The sequence below is a fragment of the Canis lupus genome, chromosome 25 (genome assembly GCF_048164855.1).
Source record: "Canis lupus baileyi chromosome 25, mCanLup2.hap1, whole genome shotgun sequence".
In the NCBI taxonomy this organism is placed as follows: domain Eukaryota; kingdom Metazoa; phylum Chordata; class Mammalia; order Carnivora; family Canidae; genus Canis; species Canis lupus.
Window position 1 is genome coordinate 12,112,048 of NC_132862.1, and position 26,543 is coordinate 12,138,590.

General features: G+C 40.5%; 1 long non-coding RNA gene across 1 annotated transcript; it reads right to left on the reverse strand.

Moving 5' to 3' along the window:
- Positions 1-21,832: 21,832 nt before the first annotated feature.
- Positions 21,833-25,460, reverse strand: LOC140616821 (uncharacterized). The gene is made up of 3 exons (XR_012017156.1): positions 25,326-25,460; positions 22,322-22,386; positions 21,833-22,138 (listed from the first exon to the last, which is right to left on the reverse strand). It is a non-coding gene; the product is annotated as an uncharacterized lncRNA (long non-coding RNA).
- Positions 25,461-26,543: the final 1,083 nt, after the last annotated feature.

The window sequence follows — 26,543 nt, forward strand, 5'->3', positions numbered from 1 at the left end:
TTTTGTAGATCACACCTCATTTAAAACTCTCATATTATTTCATTTACTACGTTCTTCATTTTTTTTTAAATAATGAAAGAAAACACACTACACAGGTGTAAAGATAAAAATTTCAAATGGCCCAAATTCCACCATCCGGAAATAATGATTTGCCATGTAGTTAATTTTCTCCCAGTATTTTCCTGTGCATTTTTATTTAGTGCTTTTAAAGGTTTAATGTCACATCATAAGCATTTTCTATGAGAGATTTTTATAAGCATTACCTTAATAGCTACTCTTGTAGAAAATAAGAGCACAGTCTAAGAGTTTGAGTAAGATATTGTGTTAAGAACAGGAGGAAGGAAGAAAAGGAGGCTCACAAGCTGGCAGCTGGCCATCACCACAACTTTCTAACTTAGCAAACTTGCGGGCTTTCTTTCACACCCAATCTTGGATCCAGTCCAAGATGAGCAGGGGAAGAGGAGTCTGTGACTACACTCATTCTGCTGTGAAGATACTCACACTGGGGAGATAAGACCTCATACTCAGTAGGAAAAAGGAAGAGGGGTCTTGTAATCTTAAGTTAGTCAACTTCCAAAAGGCTGCATACGTAGGGTGCTGGGCTCATGCATCCAAAAGGGATCTTAGAGGTTTGCCCGTAATACATTAAGGAGATGGCTTTTGTTTTCTTTCTCTAATTAATTGTAAGTAGCTGCACCAACTTATTATGGAGGGTTTGGTTTCTTTCTCCGTGTATTGTTCCATTTTGTGGAGTAATTTTAAATGACTCATCCCTTAATTCAGCCAGTAATATGGAGCCCCTGCCAAACAAAAGGCCCCGTGCAGGGTACTGAAAGCAGAAGGGTGAACTCAGAAGACAAGGTCCTGGTTGTCAGGGAGCTCCCAGGTGACCTGGGAGGAGGAGACAACCATGGAGTAAACAAATGTGTGAACATGGTTAGTGCATCTGGAGAAAAGTGCATTCTTCTTTGTGGATTTCAATTTTTGAAATGAGGTATTGGCTTTTTAACATTTCTATCCAGCTCTTTGTTTTGGTGAACGATGATTTCCTCTAGTTTCTTAGGTGCAGTGTCTCTAGGTGAGAATAAAAGTCAGATATTATTTTGATTTTTTGGGGGGTCTTTTTAGAAAACTTGGTGCTGAGGAAATGATTTTTTTAGAGTTGTCTTCTTTTGCATTTATCTTTTGGGTTGTAGAATCTTTTCATGGTCATTGTAACTCTTTACTCGATCTTACTAGGAAGTCTCTAATTGCCCTCTTATTCGCCTTTAAATATAGCTTTTTATTCTATTTTACTTAATTTACATAATTTTATTTTAAAATACTTATATAGCTTCTTATATATTTTCTATAGCTATATATTTTGTTTAAATTTATTTATATATAAACTTCATCAATTTTAAGGTATGATTTAATACGTTTTGACAAATATATATGATTGTGCAACTGCCATCACATTCACGATACAAACCATGCCCATGATTCCATAAAGTTGTCTTGTTTACTTGCAGTAAGTCCTTTCTCTCTTCCCCTGGCAACCTATGATCTGCTTTCTATCACTATGGTTTTATTTTACCTAGAAATTCATATAAGTAGAATTATACAGTATTAAGCCTTTGGTATCTAGTTTTACTCAGCAGACTTCATTTGAGATTTAGTCATGTTGTGTGCATCAGTAGTTTGTTCCTTTTAATTGCTCAATAGTTTTCTGTTACATGGATATATCACAATTTGTTTATTCATTCACCAGTTGATGACATCTGGGTTGTTTGAGGTTAATGGCTCTCATTAATAAAACTCCTATAAACATTCAAATGTAAGTCTTTGTATAAACATAAATTTTCACTTCCCTTGGGTTGTGGCAACAGAATAACAGAATAATGGCCCTCAAAGATGCCCATTTCCTAACTCCAGGACCCACGAATAAGTTATATAACATGGCAAAGGGAGTAATTAAATTTGCAGATGGAATTAAAATTGCTAGTGAGTTGACCTTAAAGTAGAGAGCTTAATTCTATTTTCCAGGTTGCCCAATCTAATCACGTAAGTTATTAAAAGTGGAGATTCTTTCCTAACTGTTGTCAAGAACCAGAGATAGCAACTTGAGGAGCACTTGACTCACTGTCACTAGCTTTAACAATACAAAGGGCCAAGAATATAGGCATCCTCCAGAAGCTAGAAAAGGTGAGGAAACAGATTTTCCCCTAGAAACCCAGAAAGAAACGCAGTCTTGCTAACATCTTGATTTTAGTCTAGTGATACCTGTGCTGAATCTGACCTACCGAACTGCGAGATAATAAATTTGAGTTTTTTTTTTTTTTAAACCATTAAAGTCATGATCATTTGTCAACAGCAGTCCTAGGAGATTAATACATGGGCAAGTACTTGGGAGTCACAAGGTAAATGTTTATAAGAAACTATCTTACTGGCTTTTTAAGTGGGATTAGGCTGGGTTCTTAAAATGAATGGACTTACGTTTCTCTGCTAATGATTTTCATAGAAAGATTTGCAGATTCAGAATGTAGAGAAAGAAAAAAAGCAGAAGACAACCATCACAGGTTTAACAATTTCGGGGGTTAGGTAACCAGCTGAACCAGTCACAGCTGAGAGGTTTCCAAGGACATTAACAAGAATGGTATTTCCATAGAAATGTTTTTCTATGCCCATTTCTCTGACATTGTTTTAGAAGCCAAAATGCTAGACTTCTTGATGCCCTTCTCGTTACTTTGATCTCATCCTCTCTCCAAGTCTGGCTTTTGCAAGTAGTAGTGTTGCCTTGTGCTTATCTTCAAACATTGCTCTCTCTAAGGGATACTAACCATGGTTGTCCCTGCTTTCCACTCATTCACAACACAGTGAATTCACATCTAAGTGAAATCCATCCAGATCTCTGTATGTGTATGGTATATGTCACTCCTGATTAGGAGTAAGGGTCACAATTTTCTTCCCTGAACAGTCTCTCATTTTTTTTTTTGATATGAATTTTGAAGAATCCTGGTGGTACAGAAAAACTTACAACACTTGTTAGAAATGGGAAGGAAGACTTTATTCAAGAGGGCGAACTTCAGTGGGGCTTTTGCAGTAGCGGGGAAGACCAAGTGCAACTCCAAATGTAATGATGACAAGTGGGGATTTATCAAAGGACCAGGTGAAGTCAGAGATGGAAAATTGCTAAGAGAAAACACCACGGGTAAGAACGGATTCTGGTTAACCAACTTGACAGGATTCTTAGAAGGCAGGCCGAAGTGATAAGGTATTAAGGGTGGGGGATAAGGAATTTGATCAGATATTGGGATTTCCATTCAACTGCCCTGGCAGGATTCTTGCTAAAACTGGACTAAGTAGGCCAAGAACAAAGCCTAAGGTCAAGTCCAGAAGAGGGCTCAGAGGAGCATGAATCAGGTTTGGTCAAGAGGAGCATCTTCGTCTTTGGGTACCTATGCTCAAGCTGTCTCCTTGGCCTTTAGTAGTTATTTTAAAAATACAGTATATAATGCTAAGGGAGTTTTGGAAAAGATGATTTTCTAGCTATTAAAATTTAAAAACCCTGAAAGATATGAATTTATATAATCAATGGAAAAGAAAATATGAGCAAGAAAACATATAAGCCCAGCTAAAATGAAAGCAGTACCCACTACTAATCCAAGCATGTGAATTGTCTAAGAAAACCATAAGTTAAAAAAAGCAACTTCATTACAGAATTGTCAGTTTGTTCAAATATGAAAGATGAAGCCTATAATTTAAGAATTTTACTCACCTAGGCAGCCCAATTTTACTGCCTAGGTGAGGCAGCTCACCTGGCTCAGCGGTTTAGCGCCGCCTTCAGCCCAGGGCATGATCCTGGAGACCCGGGATCGAGTCCCACATCAGGCTCCCTGCATGGAGCCTGCTTCTCCCTCTGCCTGTGTCTCTGCCTCTCTCTCTCTCTCTGTGTCTCTCATGAATGAATAAATAAATAAAAATCTTAAAAAAAAAAAAGATTTTTACTCCCCTGATCCTTCCACTTTTCAGATAAGACATTCTCAATTTTATATGAAGCCTATTTTGGACATGAGTAAATGGGGGGAGCCAGGTTTGAGGGAATGAGAAGATTCTGTATGTGTTCTGTTAATAAAACAGTTTCGGGGGGCCAAAGTCATCCCTGTGGACGTTCCTCCTACCTTGCCTGCTTGATGCCTGTAATGTGGTCTTGATGCAGATAGGCTTCTAAAGTACTTTAGTGGCCATTACTGCGGTTTTGTCTTGTTTTCTGAATCATGTGTAGCAATGGCATTCCAGATGGACTCTGTTCCTCTGCTTCCATTTCTGTAGCACTGATGTATTTGCTAACCTCTATTGTGGGCGTGTTATCTTGCACAAGCAGCACATGTCACACTGCCTAAGGGATGGCAGTCTGGGCTTCATGGCTGTACACAAAGTGTGGCACAATTCCAATGGCCCATCTGTGGACAGACTTTATGCTTTCAAGTATCTGAATGTTTTCATACCCAATGAATCACCAGAGAGACAGTCATATCACATAAATCCTGATGCTTTTAGGAGGATGACCAAAATCTTTAACCTGGCCTCCAATGCTCTTTCTATGATAAGGTGGTGACACGAACACGATTTTGTTCTTCAACAGAGGATTTTAGAAATACTTCCTTTACCCATCTTTAACACTTCTATTCATCACACTCTCCACTTCTTCTTGCTATCCAACTAGTGATTCTAAGCCAGGGTCACCACAGAGGTCCCAAGGGTCTTCAGGTTTGTCTCTCGAAGAGGCTAAGAGGAAGTAATGGTGATGTACATTGGTGAATAACTTTTTGAGCCTATCATGACTTTCTCCCAAAACTCTGCTTCTCAAAGTAAAATAACCAACCCCGCTTCACATTTTTCAGCCCTCATTGGATGCTTCAACAGCATCAGCAGTTTGGTTGGCACCAGTGCTCTATTTTAGCTATAACATGCAGAAGTGAAAATGTGGGTCGATGCTCTGCTCTCTCTCACCTGGTACTTTGTGTTCAAACTTGGTGGATCCTGAAGTTCTATCACATTCCTCTCTGTAAAATGTGGTCAAGTGGTGACTACATATTTTGACTGTACACGATAGACTGTCCTTTCTCCCGAACTTAAAGATTAAATGGTGAGGAGGCACCTTGGTGGCTCAAGCTGGTTGAATGTCTGGCTTTTGGTTTCATCAGCTCAGGTCTCAATCTCAGCATCCTGGGATGAACCCTGTGTAGGGCTCTGTGCTCAGCAGGGAGTCTGCTTGAGGATTCTCTCTCCCTCTGCTCTTCCCTCCACTCACACACTCTCTCTTAAGTAAATAAATAAATCTTTTTTAAAAAATACAGTTACCAAAGTTTTTAAAACTCAATTTTAAGTAACAGGATGACTAGTGATAATTGAGTTCATGGGTCCTGAGCCAGATAAGGACCACTAATTGTTCAGTGCTTTTATGTTAATCAAATTATTTTCCCATTAGGAATGCTTGCTACTTTCAAAGAATTTTTAATGTACTGTACCCTTTGTCCCCACTCCTCCTTTTAGATTCCTGTAGCTTGAATCTCTTAATAAATCAACCTTGAGCCCTGAAATATACTATTGTTTGTTATTGCTGTTTGAAAATGTTAAGCTCTCCTGAAATAAACTGCAAAGTAATTTCATTTGATTTTATCTTATTTTTTGAACTGAACATGTTATTTGGAAATGAAAAACAAAGCACGTTAAAAAAACAGACAAAGATCTATTCCTTTATCACTAGTTACTTGGGAAATTTAATCTAACATTATTTTTCCTTTTTAGTATGCTTGTTGTAGTCCATTTATTTTCTTTTCACTTCTTGTCGAGCCTTCATTCTGGAACAGCATTCTTTCCATGATTATATTTCTGAATCCTCTGAGATCTCTGACTAAATTGTGTAGAACATGTGCTGCTATAAGATTTCATTGAAACGTAGAAAGAATAAAGGATTCTGTTTCCTTAAATTCCCTTCAGTACATAAAATATTCGGTGAACTGTTGATATCTTCATTTAAACTTTCTTCAAATACAGACTATTAGTTGATTTTTATCTTTATGTTTGACACCTCTAGTTTCAATTTTTAATTAGTTTTTATATGATGCAGAATACATGATAACTTTGTGACTTTCTGTTCTGCCCAGTTTGAAAAATTCTAAATATTTTTAGAGGCAACAGGCAATTACTAGTGAGTATTCTAAATACCGGCTTCAAGAATTTGAAAAACAGTAACATCATGACTAGCATATGCTATCATCCCACCCCGTCCCCAACACATATATTTGCCCTAAGTCAAGAGAATAAGCTAACTGGTAAAGGGAGAATAAGGGCAGAAATCTGTGTAGCCAGAGTCAAATGTTCTTAATCTATGGATAACCGTGGCAGGACAAGATCCACACTACTCACTCATTCAGTTCTGTGCTCATAGTCCCCAAATTCTTTTAAGAATGAGACTTGCCTTGATGAGTATCACTTGTGAAGGATGTCATCATCTTCACTCGAATCAGAAACAAGGTCATTGTGTGAAATAAGCATTAATGCTATTAAAATGTTTGCCACACGACTAGCCTGAGAAATTTGTACAAGACAGTTCATAAACCACTCCTCTAGCCCGTGAGGGATGCCTCATGAGATGCCAGGCAAAGAGGTACCAGGTAGAGACGGAAGTGATTGTGTAAGGAGGGTGTCAGGAAATAGACCACCAGAGCCACTGGAGATGCAGATACAAATTAGGTTTTTATTAAGGAAAAACTTATAAGCAGAGAAGTAACAGAATACACACAGTCCATCAAAATTGTATTATCCCATAGCTTATGCTGAGCAGAGGTGGGCTGCATGCACCATAGCAATGCCACATAGCTAGGAACCCGGGCTCTGGGATGCCATACATCAGCCTGTTCTCTTGTGCCAACTTGCATCTGTTGAGCCAGCTCTCTCCTAACTACCAAATCAAAGGAGGAAATGAACCTCCAAGGTTATCCAGGCTTTTGCTCCTCTGAGTGATCCTTAATGAAATATAACAGAATTTCTTAGGACCAGAAAGAGAAGATGGAATTAGAACACAAAGGGAATAATACAGAGGCAGTGAGCCTGGGGCTGTCGAAATCATAAAGAAACGAGTCTTTCCAAAACCAGCATGAGATAGAATGTATGTGTTTGTGTGTATCTAACACTGTACCTATAGATACATCACATGAAACTTGTTTTAAAAAAGTACCTGACATTACTTTTATCAGCTAACTTTCAAAAAGGTAGGCCCGTAGCTGAGAAAATTAATTTATATCAAAAATGAAACAGATAAGTAGGGTGTCTTGAAAACGACAAATGCCCATGAGGATGTGGAACAACAGGAAGTCTCATTCATTGCTGGTGGGAATACAAAACAGTACAGCCACTTCAGAAGATAGTTTGGGGATTTCTTACAAAATTAAGTATACTCTTACCACACGATCTGGCATTTACATTCCTCGATATTTACTTTTGTGCACACAAAACCCTGCGCACCGATGTTTATAGCAGCTTTATTCATGATTGCCAAAACTTGGAAGCAAAGACGATGTCCTTAGGTATGTGAATGGATAAATACACTGCAGTGCACCCAGACAGTGGAATGTTATTCAGAATTAAAAAGAAATGCACTGGGGATCCCTGGGTGGCTCAACAGTTTAGCGCCTGCCTTTGGCCCAGGGCGCGATCCTGGAGTCCTGGGATCGAGTCCCACGTCAGGCTCCCGGCATGGAGCCTGCTTCTCCCTCTGCCTGTGTCTCTGCCTCTCTCTCTCTCTCTCTCTTTCTCTCATAAATAAATAAATAAATAAATCTTAAAAAAAAAAAAAAAGAATGCGCTACCACACTATGAAAAGGCATGGAGGAAACTTAAATGCATCTTACTAAGTGTAAGAAGCCAATCTGAGAAGGCTACATACTCTATGATGCAAAAGGTATGACATTCTGGAAAAGGCAAAACTAAGGAGAGAATAAAAAGATCAACAGTTGCCAGGAACTGAGTGAGGGTAGCAGTCTGATAGGCAGGCAACTAGATTTTTAGGGCAGTGAAAATACCCTGTGTGATATCATAATGATGCACACATACCATTACACATTTGTCCAAACCCATAGGATGCACACCAGGAGTGATCTGTAGTGTAAACTATGCACTTTGGTCAATTATACATCAGTGTACAATTATTCATCAGTTGTAACATACACCATTCTGGTGGAGGATGTTGATAATGAGGGAGGGGACGCATGTGTTGGGCATATGGGAAATCCCTGTACCTTCCCCTAAATTTTGTTGTGAACCTAAAACTGCTCTTGAAAAATAAAATCTCAGAAAAATGAGAGAGAGAAGACATATGTATTATATATATATATATATATAAAATTAAAACGAAAAGAACTGGTAGGGTGGGGAGAGAGTGCTGTTTTTACCAAAAAGTATCCATGGAAATTACTAGAATGTACAACCACATTCTGCTACGTTTGCTTCCGGGAAAAGAAATTCAAAGTTCTGGTTTACAAAGTTCAACCTAGACTCGACCTTGTGCACAAGTGACGCAGTGAAACCAGTTCAGAGAAGCATGTTTGGGTCCCTTAGAGAACACGGACTTAGAGTCCTTGACTCTATGGTTTCTGGAAAAATGAGGTTTTGCAGGGTGCTCTGTAGAATGTGAAAGAAGACAAATGCCCTACTTTCATTTTTGACATGCCAGCAAATTCTCTAAGGGTAGTGGAGTTAATTGTGCAGGCGAGGGAAGAGTTGGTGTAGCCCCCTGTCCTCGTGGAGACGTTGGAAATGGAACAGATGCCTCCACCTCTTGGTGGCAGCTTTCCTGGAGGGCATCTGGAGGCGTGATGGAAACTGCTGCATTTTAGTCTCCCTTGTCACAGTCCCAGACCTGGCCTTTCGTAATTTTTTTTTTTCTTCTCATAATGTCCATAATGTACTTCCTAGAAAAAGAAGTAAGATCTTCAAAGGGGGGTGAAAAAAAGAAACAAAAAGAAAAGAAAAAAGTAAAATATCAAAAAGGGGGTGGGTTGGAGAAAGGGAATAAAAGGGGCAAGAGGGGGATCTGCCTTCTTTAGGTCTACCCAGGATGCCTTTCCTGGTTTATGATTCTCCCTCTGTTGAACCACAAAGAGAAAAATGTATTAGGCCTCTGAATGTGAGGGTATATTGTCTGTCAAAGGATTTGCCAGTTGAAGAACCAATTAATTTCCAGCTCTTACAGGTCACGAGGATATAAAAATAGGATCTTCTATGGCTTTTGAAATGTTGGATACACTCTCTTCTTAAAAGAGGAGAATTGAAACTGACTTTCCTCTTTTCTAATAGGGAAAAAAAGAGCAACATTTTGGGGCTTTGATGCTTTTCTTTCAGAACCTACCCCCAAGACGTGTGACTTCAGTGTTTACCCACACGTGTGCACGCATGCACACCACGTGCATATTTGCACATACTGATGCAGAGGTGGTTTACTATAGAGGTAATGCACATGTGTTCTTCTCCCGGGCAAGTGATGATTTCCTTTCTTCCATGGTCAGATGGATGATTTGAACAGCTTGGAAGGGCAAGGGCGAGAAAAGCTTTGATTTATCCGCTGCTGAACTGATTTAGACAAATGCAGGAAGATGATACATCACTGAATTAGGGCGCGCAGGACAATAATGAGAACCTAAAGTGGGTGACAAGTGCACACTAAAATCCATATTACTACTAAACAAGCAGGCATGCATGTGTACCCTGCGCCTTATTTTATGTGATAGAGTGGTGCTTGTCAGGTTTCAGAATAGTTTAATGAATGCTTTAGATCTGTAATTAGCAGGGCTCTCATGTGCTCACGGGGTGCTGGCATTGGTGAGTGGTGAATTATTCAATAAATATGATACAGAAATTTAGACCCTATGCAGGGAACGAGAGAGGGAAAGAGTCAGAGAAACCTGGGCAAATATGAATCCAGGGGTAGCCAATTTTAAAGCTGTGCCATCTTTGCAGTAAAGAAGATATGCTAATAAAAAATGTCCCTTTTGCTTTCAACACGAAAATCAAAAGAAATAGGAACAATAGAGGAACAGGAGCTTCTCGCTCCTTAAATTTTGTCACATCGATCGAGTCAGCCAGATGCTCTGTTACCTTGGCGATTTAGTCTATGAGAATTCCTCTGAATAACGTGGGTTAGAGGTGAGTTCCCAAAGTCGAAATGAGGATTTCCCAAACATACAAAGAAAACAGAATTAAGAAGCAAACTGAAAAAAAAAAAAAAAAAAAGAAGCAAACTGTAGAGGCAACTGGGAAGTGCGAGAAGGATGTCACTATTGGATGATGTGGGACCTAAGATGGAGCTGGAGGGAGGTTGAGAGGTTTTTTATGCAGCCAGCCCCAGCCCCACCTGGGTTGTCACCTGATTATCGGCTCAGGGACAGTCTTTTTGCTTGCCAGCAAGATGCATTTCTGTTTCTTCTCCTGCCCATTAAGTCAGTGTGCAACTTTGCTGTAGAGGTTCCTCAGGATCACCCTCTTCCAACACCTACTTTTTCTTGCCATTGGGTTAGATAGGAACAATGAAAATTTCAGTCCATCTATCAATATGTTTTCTCATTCAAGTGGTCACATGTTACTTACAGTGACACCTTTGATTTGTGTTTGTCACCTGTGTACATCTTGTGTTGAGTGTTACCCTCAGGTTGACTTAGCTCTTTGTATCCAGCAAGGGTCTGTTTGTTACACAGCCGAAATGAATTTGAAAAGAATAAGAAAAGACATGGAGGCTGTAAACTCTATGCAAATGACCTTGCACAATCACACTGAAAACCAACATACCCAGCCAGTTGGTAAAGATTTTTATTCTTCAAGACTCTAATAGCAATTACCTCATATGTGAATATTAACTTTAGTAGCTTGTACTGCCCTTTTTGGTCATCTTCATTCTTTTTAAAAGATTCATTGTTAAATGTGCTTTTGGGTCAGCTTTGCTATTTGCAAAATATACCTGCCTTCGGTCACTATGAATCCCATTGTGCCTAAATGGACAGGTTACTTACATCCTGGTGTCTGAGAATGAATGATGCTTGGTTTTAGGTGCCAGTGTAGTGCAGTCAGTGATATTGTTAATGAAGTGACCTAAAAGTGACATTCAAACCTTGGATAAAACTTTAGCTTTGGGCAGCCTGGATGATTCAGCGATTTAGTGTTGCCTTCAGCCCAGGGTGTGATCCTGGAGACCCGGGATCGAGTCCCACATCAGGCTTCCTGCATGGAGCCTGCTTCTCCCTTTGCCTGTGTCTCTACCTCTCTCTCTCTCTCTGTGTCTTTCATGAATAAATAAATAAAAAAAAATTTTTTTTAAGACTTTAGCTTTGTCAAGATTTACAGTTAGGGCTGACTCAAAGCAATATTGTGAAACCGGATAACTTCCTGATCACATGATGCTTTGTCATCTTCTGGGTCCCTGATGGAGTATTCTCTCTAGGGTAGCTCTTCCTTTTTACTATCTCTTTCGTCTTCAAACCAAAATCCAATTAATTTTGGGTTTCCTTGTGACTCGCAGGCTAATCTGATTGACCAATTTATGTTCAAGTCTTTTTTTTTTTTTTTAAAGATTTTATTTACTTATTCATGAGAGACACAGAGAGAGAGGCAGAGACAGGAGAAGCAAGCTCAATGCAAGGAGCCTGGTATGGAACTCGATCCGGGGACTCCAGGATTACTCCCTGAGCCTAAGGCAGACGCTCAACTGCTGAGCCACCCAGTGGTCCCTATGGTCAAGTCTTAATCCTTTAACAAAGGGTTAACTATCAATTACCTTGCTGTTGAGGACCACTGCAGCTTTTAGCCAATGCCTTCCATGTCTCAAAGCAGCCAATAGTGGCTGGGATTATAGGTCTCATGGTCCCATAGCTACTTGGGATCCTGCTGGAAAGATGTATAGACTTTATTCTGAAAACTCAGGATTTGTAAAAACAAAGTTTTACAAATATCCTGGAACTTAATTCATCTTTCTGCTTAATTGGCCAAAATATTTATACTCCAGAATTAAGAGAATGCTTTTCATGTATAATGTTTCCTTGTTTGTATTTTTGTACTTAAATAATAGAATGAATGTATTCAAATAGTAAATGATTTAAACAGAACAAGACAGTATAAAGTGAAAAGTAGGATCTTCTCTTGTTCTGTGTCCTTGGCCCCTGTCTTGGTTCCTAGAGGCAACTATGGTGAGTAGAGTTGTGTTTTAGCACTTCTGGAGGTTCCCATTATATATTGAAATAATACTCTAGTGCCCCTATGTCTTGGTTTATCAATTTGAAACATTACATATTGACTTTCCTATGAAAGATGAGCAATTTAGTGTACTTATATTACTCTTTACCTTATTTTCCCTGTCTACTTCCTGATTTTCATTACTGTACATTATTTATAACATTTATATTCTGTCCCGCAGTTCTGTGCTTCTAATTAAACCTTTTATATTCTGTCTATAGGCTGATTCTAAAACAAGAAAGATAATTAACATTTTAATACTATAATTATATAACTATTATTTACTCCAGAACGAAGTGGAACAATTAGATGCAGGTGGGTGAAAACACAATTTAGCAAATTAAATTTTTGCCATTTGAAATAAAATCTTCAAAGTTAGGCAGCCTAAGAAATTTCTTTTGTTTTTCCATCCCATTTCCTTTCTTGTTTCTGTGTCAGAGTTGCTCTTGTTCCTTATAGTCTGTGCAATTTCTTTGTCAAATGCTTTTGGTTTGCCTGTTTTTTACTTTTGTTGGTATATACTTCTGAATATTTTTTACAAATATGGAACATGGGGCAGCCCAGGTGGCTCAGCAGTTTAGCGCCACCTTCAGCCCAGGGCATGACCTGGAGACCCGGGATCGAGTCCCACGTTGGGCTCCCTGCATGGAGCCTGCTTCTCCCTCTGCCTATGTCTCTGCTTCTCTCTCTCCTCTCTCTCTCCTCTCTCTCTCTCTGTCTCTCATGAATAAATAAAATCTTTTTAAAAAATATGGAACATGGGTTTTAAAATTTGTGATATCCTGTATCAAAGACATTTAAATAAATCCTCACACTTCCTAATTTGGTTGTATATATAGATTCTAAATTCAAGAGAACTTTCCTGTCTGGACTCTGCTCCTTATCTAGTAGTATCAATCGTGGCTGCCTCCTTTGCAGTCAGCCTGTTTTCTTTTTCTTTCTGGAAGTCTCAGATCTTTAGTTTATGCCAACCCAAAATTTCAACAGGAAATGGCTGGTTGTGTGAATCTTAGAACCTTGGTCTTTTCAGCTAAGGCAAATCTCCTTTTATTATTATTATATTTGAATTATTATTTTATTATTTATTATGTTATTATCTTATTTGGCTATATATAACTTTTAGCATTTCTTATGACTATATATTATCATTATTATTTTATATGTATTTCCACACTATTGTTTCTGTTTTGTGATTTTGGAACTTATCAAATGAATATTGAACTTCGAAAATGTATCATCCTTGTCATTTTTTCTCTCATATTTTCCACTATTTTGTCTTTTTGTTTTACATTCTGGAGAATTTCCTCAGCTCTACTTTGTACATCTGTAACTCTATCTTTTACTACTTTGATATTATCATTTAGTCCACCCGTCACTTTAACCTTTCTTGTTCTTGCATTGTTCCTTTTTTTGTATCAGTTCCTCCTTTGTGTTAAGGATGCAATATCTTCTTGAATATTTTTTAGGATACTAATTGTTTTTAGAGTCTGATTCCTTCATTGTTTCTTGGATTAATTGTTCCTGTTGTTCCTCTTGGTCTTTGTTCTCTTATTCTTTTGGATTTGGGGGTGTGTTGAATGTTCCTTTGTTTTTCATTCACTTCCATGAGTGGAGAGGTGTATTGGTGAGTAGAGGTAGCTGATGCGGGTGACTCTACATTCAGAAGGCTTCTCTTCTAAAGAGAACTGCGTGAGGAGTCTGCTTGGTTGAGGACATGCATCCCCGCAATAGATTTCCTGACAGGGCCCCTAAGCAAGGCACCTTGACTCTGGGAACGCAGATTTTTATTCTGTTTTACTCCTTTCTTGTGTCACTGCTTTTCCTTTCTCATTATTGTTTCTTTCTGTATCTTTCCCAGAGGTGCAGCTTACCTCAAACTTGGCTTCTCTCTCAGGTCTTGGCACCCTTGCTTCCTCTTTAGGCAGATCACACACTTTTGTTAGAATATAGCTTCTGGGCTCCAAGCTACAGTGCTGAGGGCAAAATCCTATCTTGGTTTCATTTGTCACTAATGAATTCATTCTGTCATAACAGTTTCTTCCCCGTCATTTCAAGAGGATATGGAGGAAAAGAATCAACAGATGAATGAACAAGTCGGCCATTTTACAGCCTAAGGCCCTACCTCCTTACTGTAATATTGGTTTCAATTAAAGCTAACCAAAAAATAGGCATTTATTTTATTTGAAATGAAATTACCTACTAAAATAAAGACAATACAAGATTAATAGTTTTTAAAACTTTATAAAAACACATTTTAGCTCCAGAGGACGCTGCACTCTGAATGTCAGGCCCATGCTCTCTCATAGGCAGGCCCCTTGGGAGGAGAGCTCCATATTTAGAGACAGAGAAGGAGACTACCAGGGAAAATCAAGTAGAGCATCTCATAGAAGCATCCATCTCTTTGCTGTTTACTCTCTAACATGAACTTCTAAGCCTTCTTTCGCAGAGTCCTGAATTGAACCCTTAGATTGCCATCCTCTGCTCAGTCATGAGCAGGGCAACTGTAAGTGAATGTTCTTACAATTGTACTTTGTCACTATGAGATCAACCAAACTGTCCTATGGAATCACAATTCAGAGAAATTTTGTATTGCTGAGGAAACTTAAGAAAGCTTTGCATTCAGGGTTCACATACTTTTTAAAGATGAAAATGAGCAGAATTAGAAAACATACAGCTGAAAAGCACATGGAGAGAACGTATCACCTGTAATTTATTTGTTGGCACATGGAGGTCACAGGTCTCCTTTCCTACTTTCTCTTTGTTCATTCAGTAAGTAGTGGTTGAGTGCTGACTCTGCACCAGGAGCTATTTCAGGGGATAAAGGAACAATTCTGAAGAAGACAGACACTGTCTGAGCACTGACAGATCATACATCAGTGTAGAGGAGCAGACAATCACAAATGTACAACGTAAAGTAAGGAGGTGCTCTGTGCTATGAAGAAAAATAGAGCAGAATGCATGGGCCGAGTGATGACATAGTCACGATAGGGATGGCGGCTGTAAGCTAGTCCTTCTGAAGAGTGCCACTGAAGAAATATCTTAGAGCCACAGTTCCCACACTGTTCCAAAGTGAGCTCATAGGACAGTTTATTCAAGTTTCGAGGGAAACACAATAATATTAAACATTTAGTAGACATCACATGAGCTGCTAATTTGTGGTAGTTCTCACAGTTTCAACATTACAACATGCTCCATTCCATCAGTAATTACTTATGTTCACAAAGCTGAGTTTTAGGCTGTTGACATGAATGAAAGCAAATATGGAGTAAAAACTAAGAAGAGGTAGTGAGGGTGGCAGGGCCCAATGTGCTAGCAAGGTCTGAAGAGTAGTGCACTGCCCAAAAGTACACACATGTCACTAGTAAGTGTGGTAGGTGGAAAAATGATCCCCCCAAAGATATATTCACTTCCTAATCCTGGGACCTGTGACTATTACTTCATTAGGCAAAAGAGTGAACATTACCTTATATGGCAAAAGATGTGATTCGGTTAAGGACCAGAGAGGGTAGTTTTATCCTGGATTCTCTGGATGGACCTTCAAAACAATTGTTAAGTATCCTTATCAGAGAGAAGCAGGAGATTCAGTCTAGAGATACAAAGAGGCGAAGGTGATATGAAGGCAGGTGGGGATGGCAGTGATTTCGCTACAAGCCAAGGAATGCCAGGGACTGCCAGCAGCCACCAGAAGATAGGAGAAGCATGGAATGGATTCTCCTGCAGAAACTCTAGAGAGAACACAGCCCCAAAGACACCTTAATTTCTGGCTTCTGGCTTCCAGAATTGTGGGGGAATGAATTTCTGTTGTTTTAAGTGGCCCAGTGTGTGGGAATTTGTGACCTTGGAAAATGGCCTAGGAACAGCCCTAGAAAACTAAAACTAATGCAGTGAGTCATTCTGGTTGTTTATAAATGAAATACCGATTTTTTTCTTTCAATTTATGTGTATTATAGTTTTCAAATGGCTATTAAATTGTTAGGACATAAATATTTACATGTTATTTGGACTGAACTCCTAACTACATGGAAATGATAGGTATTTCATTTGTCCTATCATCCACATGAAACAATTGCTGAACAGTAAGGTTGTATGAACCAAGGAAATTGTGCAAATTTTTCTTTAAAATAAGAAGGTGGATAATAGGATGTTTTGAGAGAAGTGTGGTCCAGGAAGAGGCAAGATCAAGGGTGGAGGCCTTGCGGCAGGAACAAACACGGTGGGTCACAGAACAGCAGAAGGCCGGTGTGCCAGGGCATAACGAGCAGGTGATGCAGTCTGAGAGAGAAGCCAGGGTCAAAAGATGTGTGACCTCACAGGCCAGAGTAAGGAATTTAATTATGTTGTGTGATAAGAAGCCATCGGGCGGTGTTGAGTAGAAGAGTGAGCTGCGGCAGGATTTACACTGTGAAATGACCGTCTGGTGGTAGTGGAGAAAATTGACTGCAGGAAGCCGATTTACAAAGAGTGGAAGACAAAGCCTCCATGCTTGCTCAGAGGCCTGGATAAACCTTTGCCCCATCTTTCCCATCCTTTTGTATTGGCTTCTCCATGTTTATTTACCATCCATGCGTTAGACTCCATAGATGTAGAAGAATGTGGAATTTATACACAAGGGCAGAGAGTTTTAAGTATTGTATGTTTGCATTCGGCATATCCCTTTCTAGATGTCAAAACCCTCTTCTTGAAGCTTTATCAAAAACAAAGAACAGATCATGTGAGTATTCGGTCAGGTTGCAAAGGCACGGAGCGGGCATAGATGCTAGAAGGTGCTCCATGGGGAACAGAGCGAGCTGGCTGGGTCCTTTAGTGAGTGGTGTATCAGCCTTCCCTAGTGAAGGGCTGAGTGTTCCTTGGCTATGGTGCCACATGTGGGGTGGCTTAGGCACCTCTGTAACAAGGACAACTGTGTCATTTGTTTCCTGTGCTTGGCAGTTGCAGGGAACTCCTGTGAACAGAAGAACTTGAAGGCCTAAGCTAACAGAACAAATACAAGTAGTAGATCCCCAGGGCCACAGCCAGAGCAGAGGCAGATGCCTTGTGGCCAGGAAAATAGCAGATAGAGTAATCCCAGAAGCATCCCTAGCTCAGAAAGTGTCTAGTGTGGGCCTTGGGGACCCACATCTCCCCTTCCCCACAAGCTACCTTACTCAGTCACATGACTCAAGATGATCCAAAAGAAATACTCTTTATAGAGGCCAGCTTGCTCTCAAGTCTAGTCCCATGGAACTCAGTGGTCAGACCTCCATGTTCCGCTATGGACATCACATGGAACCCTTTTGAAACATATCAAACCAAAGTATCTTGATTCCTGATGCTGCTAAGTTTCTTGGTAGCCCAGAGCTCTTCCACCCCAAAACTGGTCATCACTGATGATTTTAGGGGAAAGAAAAATACCCTAGAAAGATGGTAAAAAAAAAAAAAACCCTCAAATTTGACTTTTTTCAAGCACATAAAGCGACAATAATTTTGAAAATCAAACTTTTTTGAGACATAAAAGGGGTTTCAAACATTCAAATGTTTCCCTTTGCATATCAAGTGTGATGGTGGCAGTCTGAGTGAGCATAGCGCTCTAAGAGAAAGCCTATCTTGGGATGGTGGAAGAGAAGACACTACAAAGGTTCCTGCCATGCTGTTGTTTGACACAGTGCAGAGCAGAAGAGCATCAGGGTGGAGGGAGGCATGCAGATGGAGGGACCTGAGCTAGTGGTCCTGGGAGCCTACGTTCTTCACAGACTAAGCAGGGCAACCAGAGATTCCTGCCTCTTCCAGTAGGGGAATGGAGAAGGTCTGGGAGGACCACAGACCAGACAAGGTCTGCAGTCAGATGGCAGAGAGCTTACTGCTGGGACTTTGCAACTAAGGGCCATAGGAAGTTGCTAGGTTTTTCAGCAGTGGGTGCTTGTACAACATCTGGCGGGGGTGGGGGGGGGGGCACCCTACACCAGCCAAAAGGACCAGAAACCAGGTGAGAGAGGACATCTTGACAGAGGAGAGTAATGGTCCAGAGATAGCACTGATGAGCTTGGAGGCCCTTCCCCATCTTCACTGCCATTAGGATACAAAAGCTGTCTTTGAACTTACAGACCAGGAAGGGAAGGGGCCAGGAGTAGAGATTCCTTCCAGAGGAGAGAAACACCCTTATACGGAGAGTTTAAATTTTGAATTGATTGAATATTGACCTGAATGAGACATGGGTCTTTCTGTTACAACGTCATGCATCTGTGCCTGAAAAACCTCTCCATTGCTCAGGAAGGAAAGCAAGATCTGTAGGAAAAATAAGTTTGGGGGTAAACCACTCAAAACCAGAGCGCTAACAAAACAATCGTGTGTATTTCAGAGTGAACATGACTGCCCAGGCAGACAGGTGGATCAGTGGCTTCAGGCTGCCTCGTGGAATAAAAATTCAGAGAAAAAACTACTGCAAAGGCACAGCCTTGTTGTGTTGAGACAAAGCAGGCGGAGCTGGAGTCCTGAGCAAGGGAGGGGGGTGGGAGTCCGGGTGGAGCTACTCCTTAAAAACAAACAAACAATAGTCCACACAAGTCTTCAGTAGATTTTAATTTTTAATTTAATTTTTAATTCTCTTCAGGTGCAGATTAGAAGGCTCCTCCTTATACAACCATCAGGCCGACAGGGTTTTCCTTTCTTGCTGATGGTTACAATGCGAAGTCGGCTATCCCTGCCTAGCAGAAATCATGTATCAACCAAAGTGACTTCAGTGTGTACTGACATCATCCTCCTACTAACCAATCGTGGAAGAGTAATCAGTGTTCCAGAGATGTGTATTGCAGCAGAATTTTAAATGGGAAGAAATAGATTTATCTGGAAAGTTTCATTTTCCTCCCTAGGATCAGGAGCAGGGGCTCTAGAGTAAGATATAATTAATTGTAGATTATACAAACTTAAAAAAAAAACCCACATCAAAGTCTGAATTTTGATTCAGCCACACACATATTCAAAAGGACACGGGTTAACTAACCAGAGGGCGATGGAAGAAAGCAGCTGACATGATGAACCGCCTTATCTGAGAAGCAGATGTCTGAGGTGTTTTGCCTCGGGAGAAGAGATGAAGCAGAGATGTGACAAGTGTCCTCAAATATTTTAAAGGTTATTGTTTTGGAGAATGAGTTATCTAGAATTATAGTGCCATGCAGCAGTGACTTTGTCTTAGGTTGAGAAGGTTTTTTTTTTTTCCCCCAGCAAAATCATTCTGGAATCACACCTGAGCCCCTCCCATAGACCTCCACTTTCTCCCTGAGGTGTTTCCAGTAAAATCCCAGGAATCCATTACACGTGGTTTGATGAATCACTGCTATAGAGGGCACAGCAAGGAACAGCAGACAGAAATGTCCTCGGCAGATTTTAACACTGTTTAGTGGATACATTTATAATTGTGAGTCTCTCTCATCTTCCATCATATTCTATACCTGCTGTACTCACAATCCCACTCACACTGGTATGAGAAAAGATTTGAACCCTGACCCTGTGTGAGACACTGGAGGATGTACTTCCTCACCTTTGTGTTTCACTAACTTTGGCTCCAGTCTCCTGAAAACTCTTTCTGGTTTTTTTTCCCTGGGATTCCTGAAGGAGTGTCTCATATGTTCCCATGTGGCTTGGGGGTTCATTGGTCTTCTCCTGGCACTCTCTCCCTTGTCTGCCAGGCACACCACTGCATCTGACACTGCTTCTGGACACCTCTGCTGGGTCCACCTGGCACCTTTCCCACCTGATGGACAGTCTCACCTCTTCTGTGAGAATCACTGTGCAAAACCACTGCTTCTGCAGAGTCACTTCTCTTCCCAGATCAGCATCTATCTCTGTGACTTCCAGACTCAACATCATCTTGCTGGATAATACAGTCTTCTCCTAGATTCTTCCTGGAGCTAAAGCAGTTGCATTGTGAGTGGGGGAAGAATATTTGCTTTTGGGCTATACCCAGTTTGAGGAAACTGGATGACACTTGTGCCCCAGTGTCATAAAGAATTTCAGTAACACAGAGATATTAGTTTCTTCAGAGAATTCAGATATGAAGCCAAAGTTAACAGACACATGCAAAAAATAAAAAATAAATAAAAATAAATAAAAAATTAAAAAAGCACAGCAGCATGTACTCAAGCTCATGTCTGTCTTCTAATGACCATGGCTTCTAATGGCTTCTAATGGCCATGGCCCAGCATGGTTTGCTGGGTCAAGACTTATTCTTGTCTGTTTTATGCTAAGTTTTCGCTGAGAAGTCTTCTTGATTCTTGTGGAAGTCTGACTCCACAGGTTTGCCAGATAGCCCCAGATGTTTGCATGCCTCGTGCCAAGGCTCTACTACATAATTATAAAAGGTATACTTTTGCATTGTAGAATTTTTGGAAAATACAAAAATATGCTTGCTCAGCATCCCATCACATCTGATAATAATGCAGAAAGAAGGAGTCTGAGAGTGAAATCATATGAGAGAGAGGGATTTATTTCTACGCACATAATTTTGCATCTTATTTTGGCGATTTTCTTTGTAATGCTGCCTGGATGGCTGTGCACTTCTGTATTTGCTCCAGATTTCTAGTGATAGAATGACTGCTGTGTGTTCTGAGGGTGTGATAAGAATATCTAAATATTGGTGCCAGGGTGTAGTTTGTGTGGGAATACACATGTGGCTTAAATGTGGCAATCAGTGGGAGGTAGACTCTCATCAACAAAATTTTAATTATACATGGACTACATCCTTCATATAAGTCAAAGAATCCTATAACTTCAAAAGCTACGTTTAAAATGGATTTAAAAATCATTTAAGGTAGTTAGGTTGTATTCTGTTTAAAAAATTTTTACTAAATAGTAATTAGATGGGTTCACACTCTTCCTGGATTTGGGAATTCCTGCCAGGTCATTAAGAGTACCTCCATCCATCACCAACTTTACTACGGCCCCTATAGAGGTAGCTATTTTACACAATATTTCTTTAAACAACTTTCTTTCTTTCTTTCTTTCTTTCTTTCTTTCTTTCTTTCTTTCTTTCTTTCTCTTTCTTTCTTTCTTTCTTTCTTTCTTCTTTCTTTCTTTCTTTCTTTTTTTTTAAAGTATTTATTTATTTATTCATGAGAGACACACACACACAGAGGCAGACATAGGCAGAGGAAGAAGGAGGTTCCCTGTGGGGAGCCCGATGCAGGACTCAATCCTGGATCCCAGGATCCCGCCCCGAGCCGAAGGCAGACACTGAGCCACCCAGGAGTCCCTTCAAACAACTAACTTTCTTTCTTTCTTTCTTTCTTTCTTTCTTTCTTTCTTTCTTTCTTTTTCTTAAATATTTTATTTATTTATTCATGAGAGACACACGGGGTCTGGGGTGGGGTGGGCAGAGACACAGGCAGAGGGAGAAGCAGACTCCATGCAGGGAGCCTGACGTGGGACTTGACCTCAGGTCATCAGAATCAGGCCCTGGGCTGAAGGCAGCGATAAACCACTGAGCCACCCGACCTGCCCTTCAAACAACTTTCTAACACACTTCTAATACTTATTTATTCACTGTCTTCATTCTATAACACAAAATATTCTTTGTCACATGTAATCTGACTGCCTGCTAAGGTGGTTGGGCCTTGGTAACGGGATGAGCAAAGATGGTGGTGGGGTGGGGGGATGATGCACATCTGGCAGAGCTGAGAGTGGACACAATTGCTCAGCATTAGGAAAAGGGAGAATCTGAAAGGGAAAGAGAAAGGAGAGAAAGACCTAGGAGGAAACTGGAGTGGAGAGCCACATTTGGGAGGAAACCAAGTAACCTGAAGGTGAAAAGACTTACTTAGGAAGTGTCATTATTGGGGCTTTGCAATGAGGCTGCAGAATTGGGTAAGGGGCTCTCAGCTCACTCCACTTGTCTTAGTTCAGGTTCCTGTAACCAAATCACAGGGCGGAAAGAGAGTGAGGGTGTTCTCTGGGTCTCTTCCATCAGGGTACTAATCTCTTTCATGAGGGCTCCACCCTCATGACTTAATCACATCCCAAAGGCCCTACCTCTTAATACAGTTACACTGGGGTTAGGGTTTCAACATAAGAATTTGGGGGGAACACAAACCTTCAGTCCATCATACTATTCCTTTTCCATGGGTAGGATGACTTCTTTGTGTGCAACACTAAACACTGTATGGAAAAAGAGAAAATATGAGGCTTACAAGAGCCATCAGATCCACCTCCTGCTACTCGCCCAACTCTGTTCTCCTGCCTGGCCTGTCTCTTGACTTTTCCCTCCATCCCCTCAAGCTCTGTCCTGCCCTACTGTGCAATCTAAGTTCCATCGATACCAAATTACTAAACTTGCCACATTTTCTTCAACATTTTTTCTTTAGACTTGTTGCTGTAACATTTTCTGTCCCAGCCTCCACTTTATGTATTGTTAATTCCTATTCACACTTAGTGTTTCTGTTCAGATGTCACTGCTTCTAGAAGCATATGCTGACTGCCTCCCATCCCTCCTAATCCCCTGACTGAGGTAAGTGCTCTTCTATCATATACAATGCTCTCTTTTTCCTGCTGCTCTCGCTTCCATTTCCTCCACTAGAATTTAAGTTCTCTGATGGCTGAGATGAACCATACCTGCTTGACCTTTATAGCCCCAAAGCCTACTAGAATGTCTAAGAAGTATTCAATAAATATCAAATGGGCAGAAGAGAAGGGGATTAATGAACAGAGTAACAATGGATGAATGGGGCTGTTAATTTTCCTTCCAGACCTATTACTCGTCTTGTATCAAGCAAGGTCCAGTCAGAAAGCAAGCAGCTAAACAAAAAACATAAAGCCTAACAAACTAGACACCTAAAACAAAAGTAGATGTAATTAATTACACAATGTAAGAAGAGATGCTGAAGTAACTGTGGTATTAGTAACCGTAGGAGTCAGCTATCTATAGGCCTGGGGGACTAGAAGAAAGAGGTGGTTGTCCAGAACCTATTGTCCCCCACTGTTGGTGCTCATAATTTTGAGAAGGAGTAGAGTTAGGTGAGTGCTGAACCTCTGAAGACAGAGTGTGGCCTACTGGCGCTTGGACTTCTGGGGAGAGGGCATCATCTGGTGGGTGCACACTGTGGAAGGGGGCCAAGCCCAGTGGAAGAGGGTGCATAGCATGGTTAGTACTGGCACCACTAGGAATCTCAGACCTCACTGCTGCAGATACCTCTGGAGGGGCATGGAAAAGCTGGTGCCAGGAGTAGTGAAGAAGCCAGAGGCTGGAGTCAACCATCTGTGGTGCTGGAGCATTGTTAACAGGGCCTCCCATTAGCAGAACCCAATAAAATGCCAACTGGCAAGCTAGTATGAGGAACATAATATGCAAATCTAGGCCCATAGTTACAGAGTCTAGAAGGGACTGGGGGGCAGGGAAAATAAGTAAATAAGCAGTACAGTCAATCCCCTCAACTAATCAGCATCCATACCTATCCTTCCAACAACTAAGAGTTTTGTGCATCTGCCTCATAAGATGCAATTATTTTTTCATACAAATGAAGACTGTATTACCCTCTCCCTAAAAGGGAAATTTCCCACAGCAATCACATTCATATCTATTTGAATATTCTGTAACACAAAGACAAAGTCATAGATTTAACCAAGAGTAGTAACACTTAAGTAAAATATAAGAGAAAGGAGGAGGAAGGAAAAACATGACTTAACTTTAGAATACACATTACATGCAAAGTAGAAAATATTCATAACAGCTACTTTTCTAGAAATAATTGTTCAGGAGACCATGGTTGATACTTATAACTTCCTTTTCCACTACCTATTTGATGTTTCCTTCATCTTAAGATAGCAACTTGGGTGGCAAATATTCATTACTGGTAGCACAACCCAAGCCTTCATTCCTAAGAGTCTGAATCCCCAGAGTCTTGCTTTTATTGGGATTTAGTTTTCCACAAGTTTCGCACATCAAAGTATTTGCGATGCCCATGGAACACTGTAGTTTCCCAACACAGTTCTTTCTGCCCCTGTGAGGAGCAATCTTCCTAAACATTATATAAAACTCTTTTGAGCCTTTTGGCTCAGTAGCATGAGAAACCCTAAATGGTCAGATAAGCCTAAACAGGATCATTTCTCCTTGGGAACTAGGACTGCTAAACCAGCAAAGCTCAAAGTCGTAGAGATGGGAAACAAAAATTATCTCAGTCGATAATGAGGTGTAACTGTAGGAGAGTCCATTCCCAAATTTTACGCCTTGATTCTGGCCATTAGATAAATTGTACAATGTATTGGTCACTGGTTCAAAACATACATTTCATCTACAAGATAGGATGCCAGTCTTTCAGGGTTTTCTTTCTTAACTTGCCTTTAATTGGCCTTCACCATTTGATCAGAGCAACTATTTCTGGGTGATGTGTTACATGTTAAGATGAGTAGAAATCATGGGCATGGGCCCATTGCTATGCTACTTTTGTCATGAAATAAGCTCCTCAGTTAGAAGCAGTGTTGTGTGGGATACCATGATGGTGGATAAGACATTATTATGTAAGTCCAAGGTTACTGGTTTGGGAAAACATTGAAGTTAAGAAAGAGAAGTTCATGCTCTAAAAAGTACATATTCTAATAAGCAGAAGTGGTTTGACCCTATGAGGAAGAGCTGCAACATAAGTAATCTACTAATAGGTGGTGCTCTAGCTTCCCTGCAAATAATAGCATGTCAGTGGGCTCAGTTTTGGTCTCTGCTATCAGCAGGTTAGACACTCAGCAATAGCAATTGCCAGGTCAGCTTTGGAGAGTGGTAATGCAAGTTGATAAGCTCTCCCATAGCCTCCATCCCTGCCACTAAGGACCCTGAAGTAGCCAGGGAGAGGCTACTTGCCACAAAACATGTTACCATGAATATCTAGATATTGAGAGCCTCTTCTGTGGTAGATGTCCTTTGGTGATCCCATGAGACACTCACTTCATGAAGACATTGAAAAATTAACAAGTGAATAGAGCACCTGTATTCTAGAAAAGCTCAGTGGGAGTTGCCTCTGCAGGCTGGGAACGTGAGGATGATGCCATTATGGCAGAGATGAGATTATGAAGGGATCCTATAGTGGCAGAGGCCAAGTACTAGTACTTACTTCCAGAAATAAGGCATCAACAGAGTAGAAAGAGTTAATAGCAATAGGGACATAATGGCAACCAGAATAGTTAAGCCTAAAAGGACCTTCAATGGTGGCTAATACATAATACGTCCATAGACATGAAAGAGATGGGCAGCGTATCACTTGATGTTTATAGCAGGAAAGAATCCTAGTCTAGTGAGCAGAAATCTGACTTGAGTTGTCACAATACAGAATCCTGGCTCTTGCCTGATTCTGTGCTCTAAGTCTGTCCACAGAAACCAAACTTCTTTTTTTTTTCCTATTTTGTTCTTTGTTGCATCATTGGTATATTTAAAATGAGTGAATGCACAATAAATACATTTATATAAATGGCTAATAGAAAAAATAGGAAGGAAAGGCTGATAGGATTTGTTGGCTCAATTAGAAGAATGGGTTAAAGGCTCCAGATGAAGCTTCGGATGCTCAGGAAAATGGTGATAGCATTAACACAAATAGAAAAAATGAGGAAAGCAACTTATTAGAGATGGCAGGGAGTACAAATACAAGGAATTCAGCTTTTAAAGCTGAATCTGAGAATTGTTGCAAGTCTTTTGCGAAGCTTCCAGAGGTCACCCAGCATCAGCTTTTAATTTATTATAAATAAGCCATCCATTTGGGTGGGAATCTTGGCTCTATCACGATACATGCAATAAAGATGGTCTATATGATATGTGATATATTAGTTTCAGGCTGACACTCCCATCCTCAGATCCCTACCCTTGCATCATACTCATTACCTTCTGGACCTGTGCAGGTGGCTGAGCAGAGCAGTCAGATAGAAATGTTTACACAGAGAACTCTTCATTACCTCTGACAGACGTATTTTAGCCTCACAGCTTCCAACCCCAGTTCCTGGAAGGCTGCCCAGCATTGTTGCCAGATATTATTGCCATGGAAACCACAGACCATCCCACTAGGGTGAGATACACAAAAGCAAAAGCAGTGTTAATAACAGATTTTTTTTTTTTTTTTAGGCTCTGGTCCCTCTGATTTCACACCTGACAGGACCGAACATACATCCCTCTGGGGGGACACAGGGAAAAGCAAACTAGTAGAGCTGGGGCTATTAGTGGCTTTCAGGAACAGAATAACTTGGGTAAATCCCATTCAGAGAAGCAGGGTCACAAAGTACTCTCCAAAGCATAATAAAGTTTTTCTTATTTTCTACTACATAGAGAGCTACCATGGCTGGTA